The sequence below is a fragment of the Ascaphus truei genome, unplaced genomic scaffold (genome assembly GCF_040206685.1).
Source record: "Ascaphus truei isolate aAscTru1 unplaced genomic scaffold, aAscTru1.hap1 HAP1_SCAFFOLD_356, whole genome shotgun sequence".
Lineage (NCBI taxonomy): Eukaryota > Metazoa > Chordata > Amphibia > Anura > Ascaphidae > Ascaphus > Ascaphus truei.
The window spans coordinates 186969-214500 of record NW_027456574.1 but is presented as its reverse complement, the minus strand read 5'-3'; the positions used below and the strand labels follow the sequence as shown (position 1 = coordinate 214500).

Below are 27532 nucleotides of genomic sequence, written 5' to 3'. Positions count from 1 at the left end.
CCGCCATTTTGAAAGCACAAAGTCCAGCACCATGCGGTCTCCTTGAGAGCAAAACCACCATCTTGTGAGGACTTGTGAACACATGCATGACCCCTTTTCTTCAGTAAGGAGCCACACAAAATAAAGCACAATGTCTTTCTTTTCTTTGAGTACCACGCACCCTGGTATAGCTTCAGGGAATACCTCACGAACAGGATTGCAATAGTCTCTTTATTACTGAGTACACAGGGGTCTCTGATGTCACATCAGAGGCCCTGTCCCCTTGCTGCTATTCTCCGTTGTGGGGTATAGAAGGGTACCCACGCTTCCTTGGTGGTGCATGAAGGAATCGCCCCAACTGCAGCACCAGGGAATAGGATACAGGCTCCCCGGTGTAGCCTCAGGAACCTGTCCCCTATTCTCTTCATAGGTTACTGATAGGCAGGGTAACCACGATTCCTTGGTGGTGCCTCAAGGAATCCCGACCAAATCCTATTTGTGAAGTGTATGTGGGCATCCACGCTTCCTTGGTGTTGCTTCAAGGAATCGCCAAACAGGTTAGCAAGTTCTGATATGAGGGTATCCACACTCCCTGGCATACTGACCAGGGGGTCGCCCCAACACATAAAGGTCCTTTTCTGGATTACCCCCTCCCTGAGGAAGCTTCAGGGAGAGATTTCCTTATCTTCCTTCAACTGAAGAGCCTGTCTGCTGCTGTCTGTGCTGCATAACAAAGTCCCAAAACTTCTGCAGTGTCTGCTGTCTGCTGAAAACCTGTCCTGTTGGTAAAACCTGTCCTGTCCTGGGAGCAGTTCTATCTCAGCAGCGCCTCCAAATGTAGCCCTTGTTCCACCTCCCCCCCCCCAAGTGAGATAGGGGTGGGTATGCCACTATCTGCTACTTCTAGGTGCTGGTGCAAACCTGTAGGTAACAGGAGGGCTAAGCGCTGTGCGGTGGTGTGGGGAGAAACAGGACAGGAAGGACAGGTTACCTGGGTCTTAGTTGGTGCAGCTCCTCCAGCCAGCAGGGATCCTCTGGGGATGTTCAGGGGATAGGCCCCTACTGACATTCCTCCATACACAGAGACAGTAACAGACAGTCTGGTCTTTTCTGATGTTTTATTTCAAGCACAACTGCTACACAGGACATAGCACAAGCCTTCTTCAAATGTATATTCACCTCTCATGCTATTCTTTATCCTCCTGGTCAGAACCCTGACTCAGGCCTAATTCTCTTCTGTCCCATCCCCTCATTGGTGGGAGGGAGAGGCTCCCTTTTCTTCCTCCTCTTACTCCATTCCTGGAAGTCACTGAACAGATCAGAACTGAACTATATTAGGAGGATGTCAGAATTTATCATCTTTGAGGAGTGTCTCTAACTCTGACTCATAGCAACCCAGAGCCGGATACTGATAGGCCCACACAGAGAGGGTGTGTTCCAACCAGTATCCACCCCTCAGATTGACATCCTCAGAAGTTGCTAGGCCCACCCTTGAATACTGATAGATCATTCAAGGCTGTAATACACACACAGGCTTAAGGAACCTTTCCACTGCCTGCACTAACAGGACTGACAGAGGAAAGGCCCAGGGAAAAGAAGTAGCTGCCGGAAGGCTAGGCTATACTAGCAAGGGCCTTTAATAATGTTACCAGAACTACAAGAAACAGGTCAGGTCAGATCAGATCATGGAAGAAACAGAAGGAGTACAGGAAAAAGGCCAGGAAGTACAGGAAAAAGGAAACGATAAAGACAGAGGATAGGAGCACCAAGAGGAGACAGACAGACAGAGGAAACCCAGAACAGACAGAAAACAGCAGCACACCCGGTGGACAGAGAAAGGAACTGGGAGAGAGGGAGATTTAGGACACTATAGGGCTATTCCTGACATTACACCCCCCTGTCCAGGGTGATCCTCCGGACGACCCTCCAGGTTTAGCAGGGAGACCTTGATTAAAGGCAGATTTGGGGTGGCCCATGTCTGGCGATTTGTTGACAGACAGAATGGACTCCACAGGCACAGGCTGTACAAGTCCATCAGAAGGCCGACAGAGGGATGCAATTCTCTGAGTGTCAGGATGCATCAACCCAAAAGCCAGAGAATCCATGAGCAGTAAACTGGACTTTGCAGAAGAGCTCACAGACTGGCCAGAGGACGCACCAGATTCTGATGGGAAAACAGAAGAAATTGTGCTTGTCTTCACAGCGGGAGCAAAAGAGCCAGCAGATCCTCTGGACGACCCTCCAGGTTTAGCAGGATGTCCCGATGGAAAGCCGACTCAATGTGAATGTCAGGTGCTGATGGGAAATCTGAGAGAGATGCATTTATCCTCTTCACAGGAGCGTGGGCATCAGCATCAGGTACTTCAGAAATTGCAGGGAACTTCACGAAGGTTGCATTTAACTTCATAGCAGGGGCATGGGTACCAGGAATGGGTACATCAGGCTTTTCACACGAGTAAGCATAAGCATCAGAATCAGGTGCATTGGGCGTTGCAGGGATCTTCATGAGGGGTGCGTTTAACATCACATCAGGGGCATGGGCCTCAGGAACGGATACATCAGGCTCTTCACATGAGTCAGTGGGGCAATTATTGTCCTTAACCCTGCAGAAGATTTCTCACTCAAACGCATCTTCCACTAGTTTGACAGCGAATTGTCCTAGGCATCGTGCGGTCATCTCTTCACTGTTGCTGGCGTAATCATCTGTGTCTGGCTCAGAATCAAATATCTCCAGCAGCTCAACCATGGCGGAGATCCCACCAGCTCCCACTGAATCCTGAGACATCTTTCTTGGATATTGCAGTAAATTATTCAGACGGAAACACTGCTGAATAACCAGTGATTTTTTTTTTCATTGTGCGAAAGTGATTATATCTCTGCTTCATTCTAGTCAAAGGGGCCTACGCAGAAAGCGCCGATAGAAATTATCGGCAGGGTTATGAACTCGCAATGTTTTTGTAGAGTTGCTCTCACGGTATGCAGAAAGGCCCGAATACCAGTGAGAGCAACCTTTCCAATCATAACGAGTTGCCGGCGGCGATAGGACTTGCCCTCCGAAAAGGGCTCATCTGGCGACATGTATCTGCTTCAGAGAGATCCGCCTCTCTCTGCGAAAATCTCGCCGGAAATAAAAATATTTTTACATTTAAATTAAGTTCCTGGTGTAGATGAGCAGGGGGTCTTCGGAGCAGAACCTTGTTTATTTGAAGTCCGGGGATCCTATACTTCCCGTGATACAGGCCCCATTATGGGGTGCCGGTATCTCCTATGCATGGAAATTTCTTGCGTCACATGATCAGGACATTCCCATGCATAGGAGATACCAGCACCCCATAATGGGGCCTGTATCTCGGGAAGCAGGGGGTCCCTGGACCTGAAAACAATGCGGTTCTGCTCCGGAGACCACTGCTCATCTACACTAGAAATAAAATTAAAATATTTAGTAAGCACCAATTCACCACCCTATGTCCCCCATAAAACCATGGTTTATTATTTTACACACACGATTAATACAACATGCCGGCGGGGGTCCCCGGGGGTCCCGATGGGTGTCCGCAGGCCCCACAGTACACCCGGGTGTCTGGGGGCCTCCGGGTGGTCCCCGCTAGGCTCTGTGGGCCTACAGGTGGTACCCGTGGGTGCCCATGGGCCCCAACGGTGTCCACGGGTGGTCCCTGCGGGTGTCTGGGGATCCCCGGGTCATCCCAACGTGTGTCTGGGGGCCTTCGGGTGGTTCCCACAGGTGTCTGGGGCCCTCAGGTTATCCCTGTGGGTCCGTGGGGCCCCCACAGCTGTGGTGCCACCGGTTATTCCCTGCAGGTGTCCCATGTGGTTTCTCAGGTGGTACCCGTGGGTGTCCAGGGTCCCGGATGGTACCTGTGGGCATCTGGGGGTCCTCGGGTGGTCCCCGCAGGCCTGCCGTACCATTCCTGTATGTAAAAAAATAAAACATGGCCTCTATTTAAATCAATACACCCCACCCCCCACACCACCACCACCACCAAACACATACAGTACAGTAATGGGCAAAATAACTATTATCCAGATATGGATAATAGATTATTTGCCCATTATTAAACACAACATTATCCAGAATAAATAAAGTAAATAAAACCGTTTAACTTACCCCTGGCATTATGAAGGGCGTCTGCGTCAGAATACTGCAGGTCCCTGTCCTCCGTTGCCACATAACATGCATACAGTAATAAATACATTCTAATGTCCCCTAGCCCCTTAATCACCTTAGCGGTTAATAACCGCGAAAGTAATTAAGGGGTTAACCCACCCTGCCCCGCTACCCACTCGGGAGGCCTAACCACCCTCCCCAGACCCACTCTACCCACCGTGTACCCATTGAATAGTATAGTGGTACATCATACCCATATAATAATATGGGCCTGATAAGCTACTATAGCACTCAATGGGCACCCAAATCAAAATACATTAATGCACAAAACACAGAATAATAAAACATTAAAAAACACTGAAACACCCCAATTCACGAAATAAAAACAGTAGCCAACAAATGCAATTAATAAAAGCACTAACCAGCACAACAAGGAATTCATTAAACCATTAACCAATCAAAGCAATGAATTAATAAAACAAACAAAAAATAATTGAAACAGTAACCAACAAAAAAATGAAATAATAAAAAATCTCGGCAACACAACCATTAAAAGCATTACCCAACACCAGACATAATTAATTAAAAATGAAAATCAATCGGCAATTATTTTTTAAAAAAAGCAGCAAAGTTAATCCAGGCACTACAAAAACCTCAAAGTTAAGTGCACTGGTCTCTGCAGCAACATTTTCCGCTTTAGCAGAAAAGTCTTAGATGCAATACTGTATGTCTTCCCTATCTTTACAGAGGGTACAGTGGAGAGTTTTCTTTTGGAAACTAAAAAAGCCTCTTCAACTGAAATTCACACAAAAAGAAAAAAGGGAACTTTTCTCAGGGACAAAGTGCACAATAATCCTACAGAACCCTTACAGCAAAAAAAAACTTCAGGATCCCAAATGGGTCTTCAAAACACCTGCTCCATTGCTGTGCTGGCAAGCAGACTAATGGGCAAGTACCTGAGGTATCGCCGTCCCTGTATATGTGTCCCTACAACATTTAGCTAGGGTGGTTCTGGGCCTAACTTTGGCCTACAGGGTTTTCTCTAGCCTAGGCCTAGGCAGCCTGACTGGCTCCCAGGACACAACCTTCCACTCTGCGGTCTCCGACAGTTCTGACCTTGCCCTTGCTCCAGGGGATATCCTGTTCCAGAGGGGGATATCCTCTCTCCGGTACTTTGGAAGTACCAACATGGCCGCCGCACCTCCGCATAGGAGTCCGAAGAGCTGCATCAGCTTCCCCCCAGAGGTGAGGGGGACTACCCTGCTACATGTTTATAGGTAATCTACAATAAATTAGTTATAAAGAAATGTGGTAGAAAAAACATTTATCTACTCCCAGTTCTAAAGACACAAAGAGATGCAGAATTTTATATACTTCATTATAACATGATATGTAACACATCCTATTACTTTACAGAACTCTTCCATGATTCCACCTATTGCACCATATAACGACTCCATATAACCTCCTATTGCTCCATAAAACCGCTCTGTTTAACAGTCCTTAATGCTGTCTATTGCTCCCTACAACACTTCCTATTGCTGCATATAAGAATTCCCTATATCTTCCCCTTAACTCCTCCGATTGGTCCATAACATTTCTCCCAACAACCTTAATGTTCTATTTCCTTCCAAACAGAGAGGGTTCAAGAGGAGATTGACAAAGTGGTGGGACAAAATCGAACTCCAAACATCCAGGACAAAAGTGAAATGCCATATACAGATGCAGTGATACATGAGATCCAGAGATTCAGTGATCTTGCCCCATTTGGTCTCCCGCGGGCTGTCACTCGGGATGTTCTTTTTAAGGGTTACACCATTCCAAAGGTTGGTATTAACAGACACACCATGCAAAGACGTTGTTGTGTGTGCTAGTAACCTTACTAAACACAGATTTTGATAGCAGACAAGAACCACTTGGTCCACTCAGTATGCTTAGGATCCTATCTGTCGTACAACCCTATAGCCTATTACATCCTTCAGTTTCTTTCTGTCAGGTCGAGCTCACCACAAACGAGGCGGGACCGCGGTGCTGAGGTGGGAAAGGATATAACGCCACCCACAGCCACGAGGGCACGTCTTGAGAGTAGAATGGTCTGGGTGTCCGAGTCGGGGCAGGAGAGGTACGGATGGTACTGCTGGGGCCAAGCTTAATCTAAAGCTTGCCTGCATTTCTCCCGGCCTTTTCAATTCTCCCGCCGGAATTGGCCGAGCGCCAACCGCTACTTGCGGCCACGCACGGCCCATTTCTTCATTCAGCGCTAATGCGCTGAACAATGGAAACGCCTGCGGCGCCAAACAAACAAAAAAAAGCCCGCGTTTGAACGGGGTTTTAAATTACCCGCGGAGGCAGCCGCATTAGCTTTATGCTGGCCGCCACTGTAGTGGGTGCTGTTAGCCAAGTCCGGGATTAGAGAGAGAGACGTAATCGTTTACCGTTTGCCGAGTTCGGGGTCCCAGAGGTGTGGAGAGTCGTATTGCCGTATGCCAAGTTCGGGAGGCCAGAGGTGCGGAGAGTCATATTGCCGTATGCCAAGTTCGGGATGCCAGAGGTACGGAGAGTCGAAGAGGAAGCCAGTTAGGTACACGAGGAAGACTGCAAAACAAGAAAAGACAGGACTAGGGAGGCAGAGAGTGATGAGAACAACTGGTTCTATGCTCAGCCGACGAGTTACTGACACCGCAGGGTATATATAGGTGAGAGGGTCCAATGGCAGGGTAGCAAGGTGGGGGTGTGTGGGTAGGCCAGGCTGCGACAGGGATAGGTCCAGAAGGGCTCCCGGTGGAGGAGCTATAGAGCCCAGTAGTAAGGCTGCATTTGATTGCAGCAACAGTTTGGGGTCTTGTGCCTTTAAGAGGCTGGTGCAATCGGCGTCCTGGAAGGAGGCTGCCTGCATGCCGTGGGAGGACCCAGCGGAGCTGCAGGTGAGTGGGGAGCACGCCAAGGGCGGCATGACTCCCCGGTTGTCACAGTACCTCCCCCTCAGGGGCGACCTCCGGGCGTCCATGGCAAGGTTTGGAGGGATTCCTACGATGGAATGCTTAGATGAGTCGAGGGGTGTGGAGATCTCGGTGGGGAACCCATGCGCATTCCTCAGGTCCGAACCCCCTCCAGTGGACCAGGTACTGTATTCCTTCTCTGGAGATCCTAGAATCCAGGATAGACTGGACCTCGTACTCTTGTTGACCTTGGATCAGAAGAGGGAGTGGAGGAGAAGTGGTCTTGGAAAAACGAGGACTCTGAAATGCTGGTTTTAGCAAGGATACATGAAAGACGGGGGGAATCCTCATTGAGGGTGGAAGACGTAGGCGATAAGCCACTGGATTAATCCTCTTGTGCACGGGGAAGGGACCGAGGAACTTGGGTGCCAGCTTCATGGTGGGAACTTTTAGATGAATTTTCCTGGATGAAAGCCATACCCTGTCTCCTGGAGAGAATTCTGGGACCTGGCGTCGAAGGCGATCTGCATGGAGTTTCTGTCTTCCGGTGGCCACTCTTAGGTTCTCCTGAATCTTCCTCCATAAGTCTTTCAGCCGGGTGATACGTTTGGAGGGTAAGCGGGATGGGTGAAACCCGAAATTTACAATAAAGGGAGATTTTTGAGTGGAGTCATTACGTAGGGAGTTGAGGGCAAACTCGGCCCAAAGTAGCAGATCCACCCAATCATCCTGTGTATCGGTTACGAAACATCGAAGGTACTGTTACAGGTTTTGATTGGCTCTTTCCGGCTGCCCATTGGTCTGTGGGTGGTATCCTGAGGAGAATTGTAATGAAATACCCATTTTTAGAGAGAAGGCTCGCCAAAATTTTGAAATGAATTGGGACCCCCTGTCCGAGACGGTGGTTGACAGCACACCATGGAGACGAAAGATTTCCTGGATGAAAATATCCGCGAGCCTGGGGGAATTCGGAAGACCTCTCAAGGGAACAAGGTGAGTCTGCTTGGAAAAGCGATCAATGACAACAAGGATAGTATTCATCCCTTTGGAAGTGGGCAGATCCATGATAAAATCCATAGAAATATGGTTCCAAGGCCAATCTGGGATGGGTAATGGACGTGCCCCTTCTAAGTAGAGGAGGTTCTTATGGTCTGTCAGGATGGTTATTGGGGTTTCCGTGCCTTCTAAGAGGTGTCTCCATTCCTCTAATGCCAACTTGATTGCCAAGAGTTCCCGGTTTCCGACATCATAATTCCGTTCTGCGGAAGAAAATTTCTTAGAAAAGAAGGCACATGGGTGTAATCTGTTTTAGGGCGAAGTCCTTTGGGACAAAATGGCGCCAGCCCCGACATCAGAGGCATCCACTTCCAGGGTAAATGGGAGATTAGGATTTGGGTGGGTGAGGATCGGGGCAGACACGAAAGCCTTCTTGAGAAGATTAAATGCTTGAATGGCGGTTCCGGGCCACGATGAGGGATCTGCACCTTTTTTGGTTAGAGCAGTGATGGGAGATACCGTGGTGGAAAAATTGCGAATGAAGCGACGGTAGTAGTTTGCGAAACCTAGAAAGCGTTGCACGGCTTTAAGGGTGGTCGGACGAGGCTAGTCCAGAATGGCCTTTAGTTTCGCTGGATCCATAGTGAACCCGGAGTCAGAGATAATTTATCCCAGGAACGCCACGGACGTCAGATGGAATTGGCATTTCTCCAATTTGGCAAAGAGATGGTTCTCCCGGAGGCGTAACAGCACCTGCTGAACGTGTTTAATGTGCTCTTGGACGGACTTAGAAAAGATTAGGATGTCGTCTAAGTAAACGATGAGAAATTTGTTAAGAATGTCCCGGAAAATTTCATTGACGAAGTCCTGAAAGACTGCTGGCACGTTGCAAAGGCCAAACGGCATGACCAGGTATTCATAATGGCCGTCATGGGTTTTAAACGCAGTCTTCCACTTGTCCCCCTCGCGTATCCTTACCAAATTGTAAGCGCCCCTTAAGTCCAATTTAGAAAAAATGGTTGCTCCTTGAAGGCGATCGAAGAGCTCCGAAATCAAAGGCAGCGGGTAGCGTTTTTTGCGCGTGATATTATTCAAGCCCCGGTAATCGATGCATGGGCGAAGAGACCCGTCCTTCTTCTTTACAAAAAAGAAGCCCGCTCCGACTGGGGAAGAAGATTTTCTGATGAAACCCCTCTCCAAATTCTCCATTATGTAGCTGTTCATGGCTTTAGTCTCTGGAAGAGAAAGTGGATAAGATCGCCCCCTGGAAAGGGCTGCCCCGGGCAACAGGTCGATAGGACAGTAAAAAGGTCGGTGCGGGGGTAAGACCTCGGATCATGCCTTGTCGAAAACATCACGGAAATCCAAGTGTACTACAGGCAAGGAGTTGACCTCCTCTGGCATGGTACGCAAACCTCCCACCTTCTGGGGCAGCCTGGTACAGGTTTTGGCACATTGAGCACCCCACTGGACAGGTTCCTGGTTGGTCCAGTCGAGGTGAGGATTATGGAGTTGGAGCCAAGGAAGGCCCAGGATCAGCTCGACGGAAGGAGTGTGGATGACATCGAGGGTAATGGTCTCCGTATGAACCCCGACGAACTGTAGTTGAAGAGGCACTGTCTGCAGCGTGATGAAGGACGGTTGTAGTGGTTGACCATCAATGGCTTCCAGGCCCACTGGAATCCTCTTGCAGGTAAGTGGAATATTGTTCCGTTCTGCAAAGGCTTGATCAATGAAATTCAGGGAAAAGGGAGACAAAAAAGCGCACCAGCACAAACGGAGCAGGAAGAAACCAGGACAAAAAAATGATTAAAAGGGCACTTGAAAAAGAACGCTGCGACGTTCGAAATGCATTGGATGGGTCTTTTGCCACATTAAAGTGCCCTTTTAATCATTTTTTTGTCCTGGTTTCTTCCTGCTCCATTTGTGCTGGTGCGCTTTTTGGTCTCCCTTTTCCCTGTATTGCATTGAGTAGCTGCACAGCCTGCCTGCCTGCCCTACCAGGATGTGAGTATTTGCATATTTTTCAGGGGAACCTGCCGATGAGACAGATGGTGAGTGGGTTGCACCACACACCACCTGTCTTCAGGAGGATAGTACCCATTATATGACACAATAGGTACTATATCAATTGTTAGTAACCTGGTACAGTGGTCTGGCTTATTATCATTTTGAGATATACCTGCATTTGAGCGCTTCAGCTATTTTCCATATTGATCAATGAAATTGCCTGCGGAACCGGAGTCCACAAATGCCAGTGCTTGAGTATGAAACCCCTCTCCAGACAGCGTCACTGACAGCAGGATCCTGGTGGGAAGGACATCCTTGATGATGGGGGAGAGAGGCAGTGTTCCCAACGAGACTCCCCGGGATCTCATTGGGATTTGGTGTTTCCCGGCTTGTGGGGACACTGGAGCACCAAGTGACCGGCATTGCCACAGTACATACAGAGATCTGCACTGCACCGGCGTTGTTTCTCGGCAGAGGACAGCTTATTCCCTCCCAATTGCATTGGTTCCGGGACGTCCAAAGACAGAGGTGCTGGGGACACGAACGACGGGACGGGAGACCTTGAAACCCGTTGACGATGACAAGAACGCTCAGTCCTCCTCTCCTGCAGATGCTGGTCCATCCGAATGCATAGGGCGATAAAATCCTCTAGGTCAGTAGGACGTTCCCGCGCCGCAAGCTCATCCTTTAGGGGCTCCGACAGGCCCTTGCCAAAACGCTGAAGATAGTGCTTCATTGTCCCACCCTGTCTCGGCTACAATGGTGCGGAACTCCACAGCGTATCAGGCGATGGGTCGATCTGCCTAGGTTATGTGGAACTCACGGGCGAAGAGGTCGATGTCCTGTGTGATGGGAGACTGTTGTTCCCAAATGGGGGAGGCCCAGGCCAGCGCCTGGTCGGAGAGAAGAGCCAAGATATAGGCGACCTTAGAGCTTGAAGAGACAAAACGAGAGGGTGAGAGTTGGAATTGAATAAAACATTGATTAAGGAAGCCCCTACATCCTTGGGGGTTCCCAGCGTAGTGGTTGGGGGTCGGAATTCGGGGTTCCATAGCAGACGGAGGAGATGTATAGACAGTTGAGGTGGACGTTGAGGCCGTTGGAGAAGGTCCCAGACTGGAAGCTCGGGCTTGAACGGTAAGGGAATGAAGGCTCTGCTGAAGCAAATCCATCCGCCTATCATTTTGTTCCAGATAAGTCTCTAGCCTGGCAAAGAGATTAGTGTGGGAAGTTAAAGTATGCTCCACCTCAGCGGGGTCCATGTTTGTTGGACTGAGCATAATGTCAGGTCGAGCTCACCACAAACGAGTGCTGAGGTGGGAAAGGATATAACGCCACCCACAGCCACAAGCGCACGTCTTGAGAGTAGAATGGTCTGGGTATCCGAGTCGGGGCAGGAGAGGTACGGATGGTACTGCTGCGGCCAAGCTTAATCTAAAGCTTGCCCGCATTTCTCCCGGCCTTTTCAATTCTCCCGTCGGAATTGGTCGCGCGCCAGCCGCATCTTGCGGCCGCGCATGGCCCGTTTCTCCATTCAGCACTAATGCGCTGAACAATGACAGCGCCTGCGGCGCCAAAAAAAAAAAAAAGCCCGGTTTTGAACGGGGTTTTAAATTACCCGCGGAGGCAGCCGCATTAGCTTTATGCTGGCCGCCACTGTAGTGGGTGCTGTTAGCCAAGTCCGGGATTAGAGAGAGAGACGTAATCGTTTACCGTTTGCCGAGTTCGGGGTGCCAGAGGTGCGGAGAGTCGTATTGCCGTATGCCAAGTTCGGGGGGCCAGAGGTGTGGAGAGTCGTATTGCCGTATGCCAAGTTCGGGATGCCAGAGGTACGGAGAGTCGAAGAGGAAGCCAGTTCGGTACACGAGGAAGACTGCAAAACAAGACAAGACAGGACTAGGGAGGCAGAGAGTGATGATTGCTGGTTCATTGCTCAGCGGATGAGTTAGTGATACCGCAGGGTATATATAGGTGAGAGGGTCCATTAGCAGGGTAGCAAGGTGGGGGTGTGTGGGTAGGCCAGGCTGCAACAGGGATAGGTCCAGAAGGGATCCCGGGGGAGGAGCTATAGAGCCCAGTAGTAAGGCTGCATTTGATTGGAGCAACAGTTTGGGGTCTTGTGCCTTTAAGAGGCTTGTGCGCCTACTTGTGGCCGCGCCTCTGCGTGGCTGCGCTTGCGGGCGCGTGACCGGGCATGCCCGCAGGACCGGCACTAGAAGAGGGACACCGGCGTGCGCGCGCGCCCACGTGGAGCGGCAATCGGCGTCCTGGAAGGAGGCTTCCTGCGTGCCGCGGGAGGACCCGGCGGAGCTGCAGGTGAGTGGGGAGCACACCGAGGGCTGCGTGACTCCCCAGTTGTCACACTTTCATATTTGGGATAGCTTTATATCTATCTCAGGCAATTTTGCATTTTGAATGAGCCTTTATAACTTAATTGGAGGCTTTTCCATTAATCACTTATGGAGTACTTCCTCATATATTCCCTGAGCCTCCAACCCTCCAAACTTAGAGAATCACCACTTGTTCTGGCACTTCCCTACTGCACATTTTTTAAGCCCATAAAGTATTTGAAACTTGTAATCATATCCCCCTCTCACTCATCTTCTCTGAGCTGTACGTGTTTGGTCCTGGAGAAGTGTTGATTCATCATACAGGTGTAGCAGGCATTTTTGCAGCCATAATGCATTTGCCCAGCCCATTTTTCACACGTGGCTAATAGAAAGACAATGGTGTTTGCTTCCACTGGCACATTGTCCGTCCCCCTCACGGTAATGTGCACGCGGGAGCAGTAACTTCTGCTACATCTGTAGGTTGTGATACCTGATACTTACGAGGTCTTTAGTTGATGTACAGTATTCATGAGTGTACTGCAGTATTCTACAGCAACATTACCATTGAATCCATTGGGAGATAACGTGACTTTGCCCAAGGTCACAGTGATAGCTGAGCTGACACTGGGATTTAAACCCATTAAACATGTCACTGTTATTAGATCACTTTGTTCCTATATGGGGCTGACAATTTAACTCATGTGTGAGGAAGCGGCCTTGTCGGTATGTTCAGAAAGAGCTTACACACCACTTTCTTGCAATTAAAAGTGCTTTATTTCCCTTACCAGGGTAGCAGGTTGTAGTTGCACAGAGAAAAAAGCAATAAAAGTAAATGGCATCAGTCTGCAACAAAAACAATAGTCCTTAGTTCCAGGTATACCACAGGGAGTTCAGGCTCTCCCCTTAGCCAGGCGCTCCCCGCAGCCAGGCTCTCCCCGCAGCCAGGCTCTGCCCGCAGCCAGGCTCTCCCCGCAGCCAGACTCTCCCCGCAGCCAGGCTCTCTGCAACCTGTTTCCTCACAGGTTGAGAGCAAAGTAGCATGGAAGAAATCTGCTGTCTTCCTTTTAAACGTCCCCTTTCCAATCAGCTAGTAGGACTACAAGCTAGGGTGTGGTTCTTTTGGTCTGCTAAAGTATACTCCCTCACATCATGAAACAGGTCACTGCCATTAAAAGAAAAAAGAAAAAACACAAAAGCGCACCAAGATGAGATATATATATATTGTATTAGCAACAAATAAAAATAATAGTAACTTACATATAAAATGTCTTTAATAATCCCCGATTCTGATGTCTATCACAGGAGTAGGGCATCACATAGGAAATAGATGGGCAATCTCAGTTCTGGGAGATCAGACCCGCGCGCTGGGGCTGTCTCCGTTCTGTCTCCTATCCTCCACGTGTAGTAGCGTGGTGAGGAGTGTAGCGCGCATGCGCAGGAACACTACACGTGGAGGATAGGAGACAGAACAGAGACAGCCCCAGCGCGCGGGTCTGATCTCCCAGAACTGAGATTGCCCATCTATTTCCTATGTGATACCCTACTCCTGTGATAGACATCAGAATCGGGGATTATTAAAGAAATTTTATATGTAAGTTACTATTATTTTTATTTGTTGCTAATACAATATATATCTCTCATCTTGGTGCGCTTTTGTGTTTTTTCTTTTTTGCTAACATTGGTATCGCCGTCGGAGTTTCTGGTGGACTCCACTTTTGGAGGTGGGGGAGACACCTCATAACACAAGAGCAGCAAAAGAACAGAGAGGGATCAACATTCCAAGTTTAAAGAGCCAGAGCGCGGACTGAACTTTTCATCACAGGTCACTGCCATTAGTTCACTTTAACCACACGTGGGAGTGGCCATTTAATCCAGGGGTGCTCAACTGCAGTTAAGACCCCCCCCCCCCAACAGGTCAGAATTTAATGATATCCACGATTCAGCACAGGTGGCCTAATCGGTGGCTCAGTCTTTGACTATTGGGGAGTCTTGAGGATTGGAGTTGAGCTCCACTGATTTAACCTATCATTGTTATTAGGGCATATTTGTCCAATATGGGTCTGACACTTTAAAGCAGCAGTCCGCACTGATTGTATTTGATACTTTTATTTATTTCAAGTGGTCTCTCTCCTTGTCCTTTTGATGCTCGGCTCAGCAGATATATGCATTTGAAATAATAAGTGTCTGGAAGGTTTCTATGCTAACCTCAGACTCTAGAGACTGAGAAAATCATGATTTTGAACACAATCAGATTTGTACTTTTTAAGAAAAAACAGGACATACTCAGGGGGGCAAGATACTAACATTATATAAGGTGTGTATATATAAGGTATTATATATGGTAAATGTATATAGGCTTCTGGTGGGGGGGAGAATGTGGCCCACATTACAGTAAACCTGCCACTGTGATTGGGTCACTGTGGTCCTAGGTGGGACGGACACTTTTATCCATTACAAAATGTCACTGCCATTAGGTCACACTGGTCTGACCCTTTAGCCCACTAAGCTATTTAGTGTGAACCCTGAGTTTTGCAGGTGGATTACAGCGTACATTCTTAACCACCATCCTTATAAAGAGGAAACCTAATTTGAGTCTGTCTTCTCATTCTGTCAGGGTACCACTGTGTTTGCCATGCTAGGCACTGTGCTAAAAGATCCTGAATGCTTCTCTGACCCTGACAATTTCAACCCCAAGAACTTCTTAGATGAAAGTGGCGGCTTCAAGAAAAGTGACGCTTTTATGCCTTTCTCTGCAGGTATGTTATGTGTTTGTATTTATGATTTAACATATTATTCAGTTTAAAGATGCAATTGTTGTGGAAAAACTGAGTTCCACACGTGTCTTTTCAAATAAAGCAATTTGAATATAGACTTTTATTGCAAACAGCTGTTAGCAAGAGTGCATTTATTACAAATCAAACATTTCTGTCTGACTCCTGTCACGGTTGTGCTCGCCACAAACCTGGGTCGGACCGCGTGGCTGAGGTGGGGTTGTATAAGCACCGATCTTAGACCGCGCAGGCTGATCCGGATTGCGCATTTCGTAGTCGTACATAGCAGGGTCGGGACTGGAGAAGGCAGAATCGTCAGTGGACAGGCCAGGGTAAGGATTGGAGCCATCAGGGTAAATGTTATCGGAGAGGAGTTTTGGTAACAGGAAGTCAACTAGGTCCCGCTTCAGCGTAATAGCTGCAGAGCGGGAGCGGGTTCTGCGTGTGCGGTGACCATGGCCCATGGTACCGGTCTCAGGAAGGGATAGGCAGACTGGAGTGGGCACACCGCCTGGCAGCACTGGTAAACCAGTGCTTCAGCGCAAGAGTCCAGAACGAGCCTGTGCAAGGAGAGAGAGAGCTACAGACCTCAGGACTCATAGACCGGCCTCTGCTAAGGGACGGGCAGCAGTCCTCAGGAAACAAGGAGCTGAAGTAAGCAGGGGAGGTCCTCCGCTTCAGCATAGGAACCTGGACACAGCCTCTGCAATGGAGAGAGAGCAGCAGGCCCCAGGAACCAGTAGACAGGCCTCTGCTATGGAAGGACAGCAGGCCTCAGGAAACAGGGAGCTGAAGTACACACTGGAGAGTCCTCCGCTTCAGCACAGGAGTCAGGAACAGGCCTCCGCGTTAAACTAGCAGCAGGCCTCAGGAAAGCAGGAAACACAGGCCTCTACATAGAGAGTAGTAGCTGGCCTCAGGATACTCGGAAACACAGGCCCCTGCATGAAGACTAGCAGCAGGCCTCAGGAACTAGAGGAGAAAACTAGAGAGGTTAGTATACCAAGAGACAAGCCTAGGGCTTGTGGCAGAACATGTGTGACATCCAGGAAGGATTATGCTTGGCAGAGAAGCATTGTGGGAAGGCTGTATTTAAAGGTCAGTGAACCAATAGCAGAAGGGGCGTGTGACACCATTGCTTTAATGAGTGAACCCAGGGTGGAGCTGCAGTAAATATCAGGAGCAGTGTTCCAGGACTGCACAGGTCTATAAGGCAAGGCAAACAGTAAACTAAGGTGCGGATCCGTTACAGTACCCCCCCTTCACGTGAGACCTCCGGGCGAATAAGACCACTCATAGTTGGGGGACCTGGAATTGTTCCTGAACTGTCTAGGATTAGGAGTAGAGTCATGTTCCAGAGACTTGTGGGCACTCCTTTGCATACCCTCACCCCCCGGTGAGAACTGCGGCCAGACAGGGCCATCCATGGGTCTCGGGGACATTGAGTTGTTCCTAAAGTTTTTTAGGCGGAAAGGGGATCCGTAAACGAGCAGTTCCTTGGCGAGTACTGTTCTAGGATATGAGAGTGGTGGTAGAGACATCATTGGTACATGGTTCGCCACGTGAAATGGCTTGGGAATCCAGGGCTGTGAAGAACCAGGGGTTTCCGGAGCAGAAACAGCAGAAGAACCCCCGCTGGGAGCCCAGTCTTTAGTAATGGGACCAGAGTTTAAGATAACCGGCATTGATAGTTGATCGAATATACCAGAGCGACCTTCGGGACAGACAAAGTCTTGGCTGACCTCTGCGTGTAGGAATTTTAGAGGCACTTCTCCAGAGGTCTCCCAGGTAGTGGTCAGCGAGGGTATACAGTAGGGTGGGTGGGAGCATTTCCAGTAATTTGGTATGGAAGGTGACAAGGCAAGCAGTAAACCAGGCTTAGAGACCAAAATCTTGGGATAGGTACTGAGTATTTCCAACACAGAGGAAATAACAGGGGCAACAGAAGGTTCCGAGAGGGATAACCATGGGTTCCCAGAGGCAGAGAAGCAATCAGCAGTGGAGCTCCCAAATACTGTAGAACCTTCAGTGGGAGATAGTATTGTCTGGGGAGTAGGAACAGGCTTTGGGGCTTTAATATCAGGAACTTGAGAATCAGACAGTGCAAGGGTAGCAGAGGGAGGGGAGCTAGCATCAGAAGCTGTACTTCAGTGACAGGGACCTGAGAGACCACAAAAGCAGCAGCGAGTAGAGGAATAGACTCCGGAGCTGGAGGCTTAGAATCTATAACAGGAACATCTAGCACTGCAGGGGTACTGATAGGAGAACTAGCGTCTGGAGCTGGTGCCTGGGAGTCAGTGACGGTTAGTGGAGGAGTAATGATGGGAGTTAAAGAGACAATAAGCGGTAAGTTGGAACCGTGGAAACTCTTAATAGCAGAAACCTTAGAAGTAAAAGGAGTCTTATCCAAAACTGCAAGGGCCCTAACAACAGGGGTGCTTGTCATGACAAAAACAGAAATAGGTATGTTTACTAGTGCAAATATTCTGATAACGGAGCTCCTAGTCAATGGTGAGGGTGTCTGGGTTTGACCAGTGAGAAAATCAGATATAGTGATGTGACTTAAAATCAATCACTGAAGTTCTAGGTTTGCTGGACATGTGTGAGAAAGTACCCTTTAAGACAGGAGTTTTAATTTTTACCCAGAGTAACCCAACGGTTGCTGGAGCACATTTAGATGCAATGCTGAGGGACTGAGGTTTAGCAAGGGCAGGAAAACTAAATAGCTCAGATTTAAACACCAGGACTTGTAATATAGGCAGGGTGGTCTCTGACTGTACTAAGGGAGTGACAACATATACGCTGATCCCTGGAGGGTTTGCATGGGCAGAGAAATCAGGGAAACCAAAAGCAAGGACAGCCTCTATAGAAAGAGATTCTGAATCTGAAGGGAGGATTTTACCTCTCAGAGTAGCGGGACTGACAAGGCAAATTTCAGAGAGAGGGGAAACTGTGTACAGGCTTCTAGCTAGCACATATGAAAAAGCGTCACTTTTGAGTGAAAGCAGTGTGTCAGCAAACATTCCTGGGAACACAACAAGAACCCCAGGTGGGGCGTAATGACCACTGTACGCTTTTAACCCTAAGCTTTGAGAAGAGGAGAACACAGACAGTACAAGGGGGGCAATCACAACTGTACTGGTCTCTGAAGTGGGTATTTGGTAAGGAGTGTCTGGGAAACCAGAAATGACTGCAGATTCCCTGACGTGGGGACTATGCGCAGAAGCAGGGATCACCGCTCTCGTGGTGACAGACTGGTTCAGCAAAATACCCGGGAGTGGGGACTCTACGACCAAGCTTAGGGAAAAACCTGGTACCAGAATACATTTAACTGGAATCAGAAATTTAGCCGAAGTTCCAGGGGGCACGGCAGCAGAAACTTGAGCTGAAGCAGGGGGTTTATAGCAAAGAGTATCTAAGGACTCTGCAATGCGCAGTTCGTAGTCATACAAAGCAGGGTCGTGACTGGAGAAGGCAGAATCGTCAGTGGACAGGCCAGGGTCTGGATTGGAGACAACAGGGTAAACGTTATCGGAGCGGAGTTTCGGTAACAGGAAGTCTACTAGGTCCCGCTTCAGCGTAATAGCTGCAGGGCGGGAGCGGATTCTGCGAGTGCGGTGACCATGGCCCATGGTACCGGTCTCAGGAAGGGATAGGCAGACCGGAGTGGGCACACCGCCTGGCAGCACTGGTAAACCAGTGCTTCAGCGCAAGAGTCCACAACGAGCCTGTGCAAGGAGAGAGAGAGCTACAGACATCAGGACTCGTAGACCGGCCTCTGCTAAGGGAAGGGCAGCAGGCCTCAGGAAACAAGGAGCTGAAGTAAGCACGGGAGGTTCTCCACTTCAGCACAGGAACCAGGACACGGCCTCTGCAATGGAGAGAGAGCAGCAGGCCCCAGGAACCAGTAGACAGGCCTCTGCTATGGAAGGACAGCAGGCCTCAGGAAACAGGGAGCTGAAGTACACACTGGAGAGTCCTCCGCTTCAGCACAGGAACCAGGACACGGCCTCTGCAATGAAGAGTGAGCAGCAGGCCCCAGGAACCAGTAGATAGACCTCTGTTATGGAAGGTCAGCAGGCCTCAGGAAACAGGAAGCTGAAGTCAACACAGGAGAGTCCAAATGCTTCAGCACAGGAGTCAGGAACAGGCCTCCGCGTTAAACTAGCAGCAGGCCTCTGGAAAGCAGGAAACACAGGCCTCTGCGTAGAGAGTAGTAGCTGGCCTCAGGATACTCGGAAACACAGGCCCCTGCATGAAGACTAGCAGCAGGCTTCAGGAACTAGAGAAGAAAACTAGAGAGGTTAGTATACCAGGAGACAAGCCTAGGGCTTGTGGCAGAACACGTGTGACATCCAGGAAGGATTATGCTTGGCAGAGAAGCATTGTGGGGAAGGCTGTATTTAAAGGTCAGTGAACCAATAGCAGAAGGGGCGTGTGACAGCATTGCTTTAATGAGTGAACCCAGGCTGCAGTAAATATCAGGGGAAGTGTTGCAGGACTAAACACAGGTCTGGAAGGCAAGGTAAGCAGTAAACTAAGGTGCGGATCCGTTTCAACTCCAACACAAAGGTACTGAAATAATAGCCCTAAGCAATCTAACTTATACCCCAAAAATAAATACAGTAGGTGTGCATACATAATTTTGCAATGCTCGCCGATATGACTTCATCGGGCATCCTATTTTATTTCTACATAATTACCAATTGTATTTGTAAACTAGACAGGACAAAGAAAGAAAGATATAATATATGGCACCCTCGTACCCCCAAAAACCATTACTGTGTTCCCTCCTTTGCCTAACTGTGTTTTTCAACCAGGGTTTCTAGGAACCCTTGGGTTCCCTGCAATTTTCTGGTCATTTGAAAATTGTATCAAATGCAGAAGAATTTACTGTACAATGCACCTGATCACAGAATTACCACTCTAAGTGACTACCTAGGTCTAGAAATGGCCCTGTCACTGCCATGCTACGTAGAGATGCAAAACTTTTACATGAGGTCAGGAAAAAAGCTGCAGTTGAATCCATGTTCGCAAGTGATTAGGGGGAAAATGGTTTAGATTTTTGCGAATGCATTTTGGACAGTTCCTCACTCTGTTTTGCTCTCACTCCTTGTCCCTATTGTCTCTGGGGTGGTGGTGAATGTAGGGGAGGGAAAAGATGTCCACAAGTTGGGTTATCTGTCCAGAAAAAGCACCTGAGGTACTTAAGACAGGACTTCATCTAGGAGAAGAACTCCTAGAAGGGGCAGATGGTGGAGAAAACCTAGGTCTGTGCCAACTAGGAGAAGGTATAGGTGACGTCCTGCTTCAGGGGCTGGTGGTGGCAACTCCACCAGAGACATACAGTAGAGTAGGATCCTTATGTCTAGAAGAACACTCAGAAATAGAGGATTACTGATGGTGCTTCTCCCAGACGTCTCGGTGATTGCATTGTAGATGGTGTTGCAGAGCAGGTATCTCCACGTGGCACATGCTCCTGTCCTGCTCCTGCCTTTCTATCCCATATCAGGGAGGTGTATCCTCTGGGGGCCCAACGATGCCTATGTGATGCTTGTGGGCTCAGGGCAGGATGGAATACCAGCCTGAGGCCCAATGCCATCACATCTCAGAGAGGAATGGCCACTCTCCTACACCTCACCTTCACCAGGACAAGCCCTACTAAGCATCACTAAGAATGTCTCTCACGGGAGCTTGTGCAGGGATATAATATACACCAAAATCACTGGTTTGAATTGAATGCAACCGTAATATAATAAAGAAAGTTTATTCCTTGAATAAAATGAACACACAGAATATACAAATAACACACAGGATATATACACTTACTTTGGGGAATGGCAATGAAGTAATCTGGATCGGATTAGCAATTCATCAGGCAATCATGTATCATTCAGATGTTGTAACGAAGACACTGGGCATAGGGTTTACACTCGTTTATATGGGATTTAATCCCTACAATATACCCTAACATTGGGTGCCAGGTATTGGTTAACAATTACCTGCACCCAATCCCCTTGTGCCAGCTAACGTGGGAAGCATTTTGGTAAATGCCCCCAGGTTGTTGGCACATGCGCACAATCTCTGGCTTGGGGTCTCATTTTCGTAACCCCACACTAAAGAAGTTGCGCCTCTGAATCTGCCAGAAGGTGATCTGGACAGGAAAACCTTTGTCTGTAAGGGTGATTTATAACACCTATAGAACCACTTAAGTTCTGCTCGCCATATACAGCATATACAAACAGGGTGGGGGAGACTTTGATCAGGAGACCGGGTGTAGACATCTGGTCACCCCCTGAACATTAACAAACTGCAGAGCCAGTATCCTTCGCGGGCTTTTATGCCAGACAAAAATATAGTACATTTCTTAAAACACAAACATATTAAAATAATCTGTTCGGTTGGGCCGAGCAGGCTGGAAATTGCCAGACCCTCATGCCGGTGGGGACTCTCCATGGTGGCCAAGTTTCAGCTCGCTACGACCCACCGAACCGGAGTTACCATAAAGACTTTAAATGTACCTTTTGCAGAAGTGGCCTTTCTCTGCCATTGAAGTCAATGGAAAAAACCCACATTAAACAATTAACCTGCCTCCGTTCTGTTGCTCAAAGAGGGTCAGGATTTGCCGTGCCGGAACGAGGACTACATGGTGGCCAAATCCCAGCTCTCTAGTCCGTACAGAACCGGAGTTATGGACTTCAGGTTTTTACCGTTTTGCACTTAGTGTTTGCAAGCTTTCTCCGCCATTGTGGACAATGGCGCGACCCCCGTGGCGCGTGCGACCCTTTACCGTGACCCTTGACTATCGGACTCGGTTGGGGTCAAGTGAGGGGGTTTCTATGGGCTAGGGGCAAAAAATAATTTTATTTCTGATCGCCCTAGAACAAAAGTTTCACGCTAAATGTTGTTGAACTTGACCGAAGCCTAGTTCCCACGCCAATTGAGAGATCAAGCTCTTTCATAGAAAAGGTATCCGCTTTTGTGGTTTTGCGGTCTGGCTGGCTGCCAGCTCGTCTCCGGAGGTCGGACTTGAGAAATCCCCATTGAAAGACATTACTCCATTCACTTTCAATGGGGAAGTTCCGCTCCTCCTATCAGGCACCACCTGCAGGTCTTCTCAGTTATCGGGTCCAAATCTGTGGAATCTCCATAGGCTTACATGGTGCTCCAATGGCGACATATGGAGATACTGCAAAATGGAGACTGAAAAGGCGGGAAAGGGAACAAAGGGCCATAAACGCAAAAATACTATCAACCCTTTCCCTCCCGACCGGATCCCAGTGTATGTGTTGGAGTAAACACTGGAATGGGGAAAATACACATTTACTTGGGGATACACCTTTGGTGCTGAAGCAGGGGCATAAAATCAGTACTGAACATCATTCCAGTTAACCCCTTGTTTCCCATACTAGGGTTAGGGGGTGGCCAACTGGGGTGTGACCCCTTTATTACTGGGACATGTCCCCTACCCCGCTACAATGTCACCCTCACCTTCTGCTGAGCTAAGTGACCAAAAATCCCTCCTCAGTTTTACAGGGCAGAACATTACAACCCTCTCCCCTCTCCCCCCCCCACTGCCAGAACTGTCAGAACACCTCTCCAATTGAAACAAAAAAACAACATTGGCAGGGTGAAGCTGCTGCCGGCATGCTTATTTAGTGTTTCTATTAAAGCATACATATATGAATGTTGCAGTTCTGCTATTTTGCCAAGTTAAAAAAAAAAGCAAAATAGTACATTTGTTTTGCCTCAAAAACATTCAAAATATTTGGAAATGTTTCTAACTTTTTATAAAGTTCAAACGAACCCAGCAAACCGAGTTTTGGCCAGTTTGCACATCTTTAAATCAAAGAAATATCCCAGTACTATTTGCCAATTACAGCTGCAGGTGCCGGTTTTAGACCACTTGCCATGGATAATCTGTGACTATCTCGCAGTAACGCTGGGAGATTTCTGCAGCCAGACTAATGGGCCCATCGGATTAACACAGCGTGGGTTCCTGTATCTGAATGGGAATCACGCTGTGTGAGTCCAACCGGGCTGTGAGTTCCATTTAAGCTCAGGGACCCCCGCTGTGTTAATCCGATGGGCCATTTCAGCCTGCTCTGACCCATCTCACCAGTTACTGCGAGATAGCCACAGATTTTATAAGGGAAGGGGTGTAAAACTGGCAGCTGCATCTGTACGTCTCAAAAGGTAAAGGAATTCCTTCCTAACGCCTGTAAATGGATCAATACTCTGCCTATGCTTTATCCTGTTTAGTCAGATTTCTCCCTGTATTAAAGCTCTGTTTATGTTGTGTACGGTTCTGCATACCCCGTATACTTTTCCTCTATGTAAAAAACATCAATAGCCATATTTACATGTACTGTAATCTAAAGCTTGCCGGGTTAAATGCGGGCCAACCTCGGGGCTTTTCTCCGATTGAATCAGAGTTTCCCGTGCGGCGGCTGCTTCAATAGATAAGTGCTAATGGCGCTTATTATTGAAAGTGCCCGAGGCGCGGGAAAAACGGCCAAAGATAGCCGCGCGCCGTCCGCGGCTTTTTTTTAACCCGCGGAGGCAGCCGCTTTAGACAGGGACAGTAAGCAGTGCTAATCCTTAAAACACCTTCCGGTACGAGAAGACAATTTATAACCCCATTGAAGTCACAGGGGCTGATGTTATATGTACCAAAGTAGCTGATTGGGGAATTTTGGGCAGAAAATGACACGATCAGCAGCTTGAAATACACATCAGAAACTGTATTCCAGTGCCAGACGGGGTCTTATGGAATAACACTGCTTAGCAAATACGGTCCCAAATAGTTTCTTAAAATATCTACTATATCTGTCAGTCTCCATGAGTAATACATTCCACATGGTCACTGCTCTCACTGTATAGAACCCTTTACTGCTGGTGAAATCTTCTTTTCTCTAATCTCAAGGGGCGACCTCATGCCATTTGTATTGTACTTGGGATGTTCCCTTGAAGGTGCCTTTTCTTGACCTTACATATACTGTACTTGTAAATTGTAATCATATCCCTTTTAGATGCCTTTTTCCTAAACAGTTTTCCCATTCACTACACAGATCGGAAAGTATGACCTTCTTGTTGTCTTTTCTAGGGAAGCGGAACTGCCTCGGAGAGGGTCTGGCGAAGATGGAGCTCTTTTTAATCTTCACTACCATTCTGCAGAGCTTCAACCTGAAATCTGCTCTCCCTCCAGAAGAAATAGACATCACCCCCAATGTGACTGGCCTGGGGAACTTCCCAAGGCTCTATAACATGTACATTGAGGCACGTTAAAGATGTAGTCAATCTTAAAATCAAATGAGCTGAATTGGCAGTAACCTGTCTAAGGCCCAGATTTACTATAAGCTAAGACCGAGTGCAATGAGAAATTAAAATTCCAGGACAAGAATCATACAATATAGTCACCAGGGTGAACCTTACTCAGGAAATTATGTCGCAGATCCTAATTGGTGACCCCAGAGGCCATCTTGTTTCTCTGGCTGTTTCTTCTACCACTGAATATATCCGGCTATACATGGGTAGGAAAAAAATCTGAATGTTTTTATACAGAATGTGGTAATAAATTTGTGAGATTAAGGTGTCAATAAAGGTCTAAATATCAATCAACTAACCAAAGTAAATCATTTCAAGTAATGAACTTCATGGTTCTCTTCCGTTTGCTGCCATGCTCAGTGTTCTGTATCTCTCATCTGTCCAATTGTCATCACCTGTGAAAAAAAATGGCTCTCTTTGTTTTACTTCTCAGGAGATCACCCACTGAGGGATACACGAATATCGACATCCATCCAGGGCTTCTTGTGTGAAAATCTTAAAGGGCTCCCATCAGAGAGAGAAGGATCTCTGATTCACTTTTTATATATAGTCCAATCTGTGAGTGAGACCATTTACACATGATAGATATGGTTTAGTATTTACTGGCTACACTATTATTTTTCATTCTATTTTTTTAAATATATTGCACTTCGTGAGTCATCAGCGCTCCCCCTACAAGGAAGATGAAATTCTACGACTTTGGACTAGTGAACAGTCCAGACTAAGGGTGTAGAGCTGCTTTTCTTCATTATATAATAAATCACTTTATTAATCACTATTTGGTGGAGGTTTTATCATTTTTGCACAAAATTTGAGTTGAATTTGAATGATTATTTAACTATTATATACAATTATTGGGTGATATATACTATCATTTTAGTGTGTACACTTTTTCACTGCACTTTATAGAAGCGCCCTGTTCCTTTCTTTTTTCTTTTGCGGGGTATGAAATGTGATTGCTTCGAAAAAATGATCCACTACAATGAGTATCGTGTTCATGCCACTAGAAACAGGGAGCTCAACGATGAAATCCATTGAAAGATGGGTCCATGGACGGTCAGGAAGAGGCAAGGGATGAAGCAGACCCGAAGGCTTGTTACGAGAGTATTTATTGCGGTCACAGACGGAACAGATTCTGATGAAATCATCAACATCCTTGAGTATGCTAGGCCACCAGAAGGTGCGTTTGATTAGATCCAAAGTTTGTTTCGTACCTGGATGACCGGCCGATTTAGAAGAGTGATCCCACTCTGGAATTTTTTTTCAGAACGTTGGAGCAGCATACAGACAACCCTCCGGCACCTCCAGACCCTCAGGAACGCGTGATGGAGAAGACAGAATTTTGTCCATGATGTCAAAATTATTGGGTGAAAGAATGTATTTAGGAGGTAAGATGGTTTCAGGGATGTCCTCTGTCTTGTCCTCCGGGACAAATTGACGGGATAGAGCATCGGCCTTAAGATTCGTAGTTCCAGGAATATAAGTAATAATGTAATTAAATCCCAGGGAAAAAAGAGCCCAGCGAACTTGACATGAACCGAGGCGACAAGCCCCCTCAATATATAATAAATTTGTATGATCTGTAAGGATTGAAATGGGATTTTTGGTACCCTCCAATAGATGTCTCCATTCATGAAGCGCCATCTTGATAGCTAAAAGTTTGCGGTTGCCCACATCGTAGTTTTGTTCTGCAGGGGATTTTTTTTTGGAAAAGAATCCACAAGGATGTAGTTTGTCCTGGGGACCTTGTCTCTGAGAAAGAATGGCTCCAGTGCCTATGTCTGATGCATCAACCTCCAGCGTGAAGGGAAGTTTGGGGTCAGGATGGCATAAAAAGGGAGCTGGAGGAGGTATTTGCCCCTTTCTTAGTAAGAACTGTTATAGGAGCCACGGTGGAGAAAAATTACGCATAAACATACCGTAAGGTTCCTGCCAGTTAAAATGGGCCTGGGGACCTCCTCGGTCAGCCAGCCGTGACTGGAAACAGTGATGCTCTACCCGGGGAGACTTAACCACGCCCTTGGCTGTTGAACCTCGATCTGATGACATTCGAGCGCTCGGGAAATGAAGAAAGAGACAGAGATTCTGATTCTTCATCACAACTTTATTACGGAAAAGCAATGCTATTTATACAGGAAAATAGTGTTAATTAGAGGCATAAATTATAGTCGTAACAATATTAGCATATTACTAAATAACAGTCTAGTTGGAAATTTTCCACTCATACACATTATCTCTATAGCCTTGGTTTCTGTAAGCAAAACTTTGCGGCCAAGCCGATTCCAAGAAAACACAGTACTGGTGTCCAGACAACAGAACAGTGCTGTTTGTCTGACAATAACTAGCGAAAGCTGATGAAACGGCCTGCATGTTTAGAGGTCGTTTCTTGCGTACATATATCACTTAGTTAAGGGGAAAAGTTCAGGCCGAAATGGTGTTCCTGACAAGATGGAGGCTTGGCTTTTACTTTTAACCCTTTCACTTATGATAATAATTAGCGAAGCCCAGGAATCGCTTTGAGAAATGTCGGCTGTGGCCAATCCAGAACTGCCTTGAGTTTCTCAGAATCCATTGAAAGACCGGAATCGGATATGATATAATCTAGAAAGGAAGTAGATGTTTGGTGAAACATGCATTTCTCCATCTTGGCGTAGAGGCGATTCTCGCGGAGACGAGACAGGACCAGTTTGGTGTGTTGGATGTGTTCAGTAAGAGATTAAGAAAAAATAAGAATATCATCCAGATACACAATGACAAAACTGTTGAGAACATCCCGAAAAATCTCATTCACAAATTCTTGGAAAACAGCAGGGACATTACAAAGTCCGAAAGGCATAACCAGATATTCGTAATGACCATCTGTGGTACTAAACACCATCTTCCACTCATCCCAATGAGGTATACTTATAAGGTTGTAGGCCCCACGGAGGTCAAGTTTGGAAAAGATTGTAGACGCTTGTAGACGGTCGAAGAGCTCCTAGATAAGAGGTAGGGGATAGCGGTTATTAAGGGTGATTTTAGTAAACCCTCTGTAATCTATGCATGGGCGGCGTG

General features: G+C 47.6%; 1 pseudogene; it reads left to right on the top strand.

Moving 5' to 3' along the window:
* LOC142483684 (cytochrome P450 2G1-like) overlaps positions 1-24772 on the top strand; it is a 105753-nt pseudogene extending 80981 nt beyond the window's left edge.
* The last annotated feature ends 2760 nt before the right edge of the window (positions 24773-27532 follow it).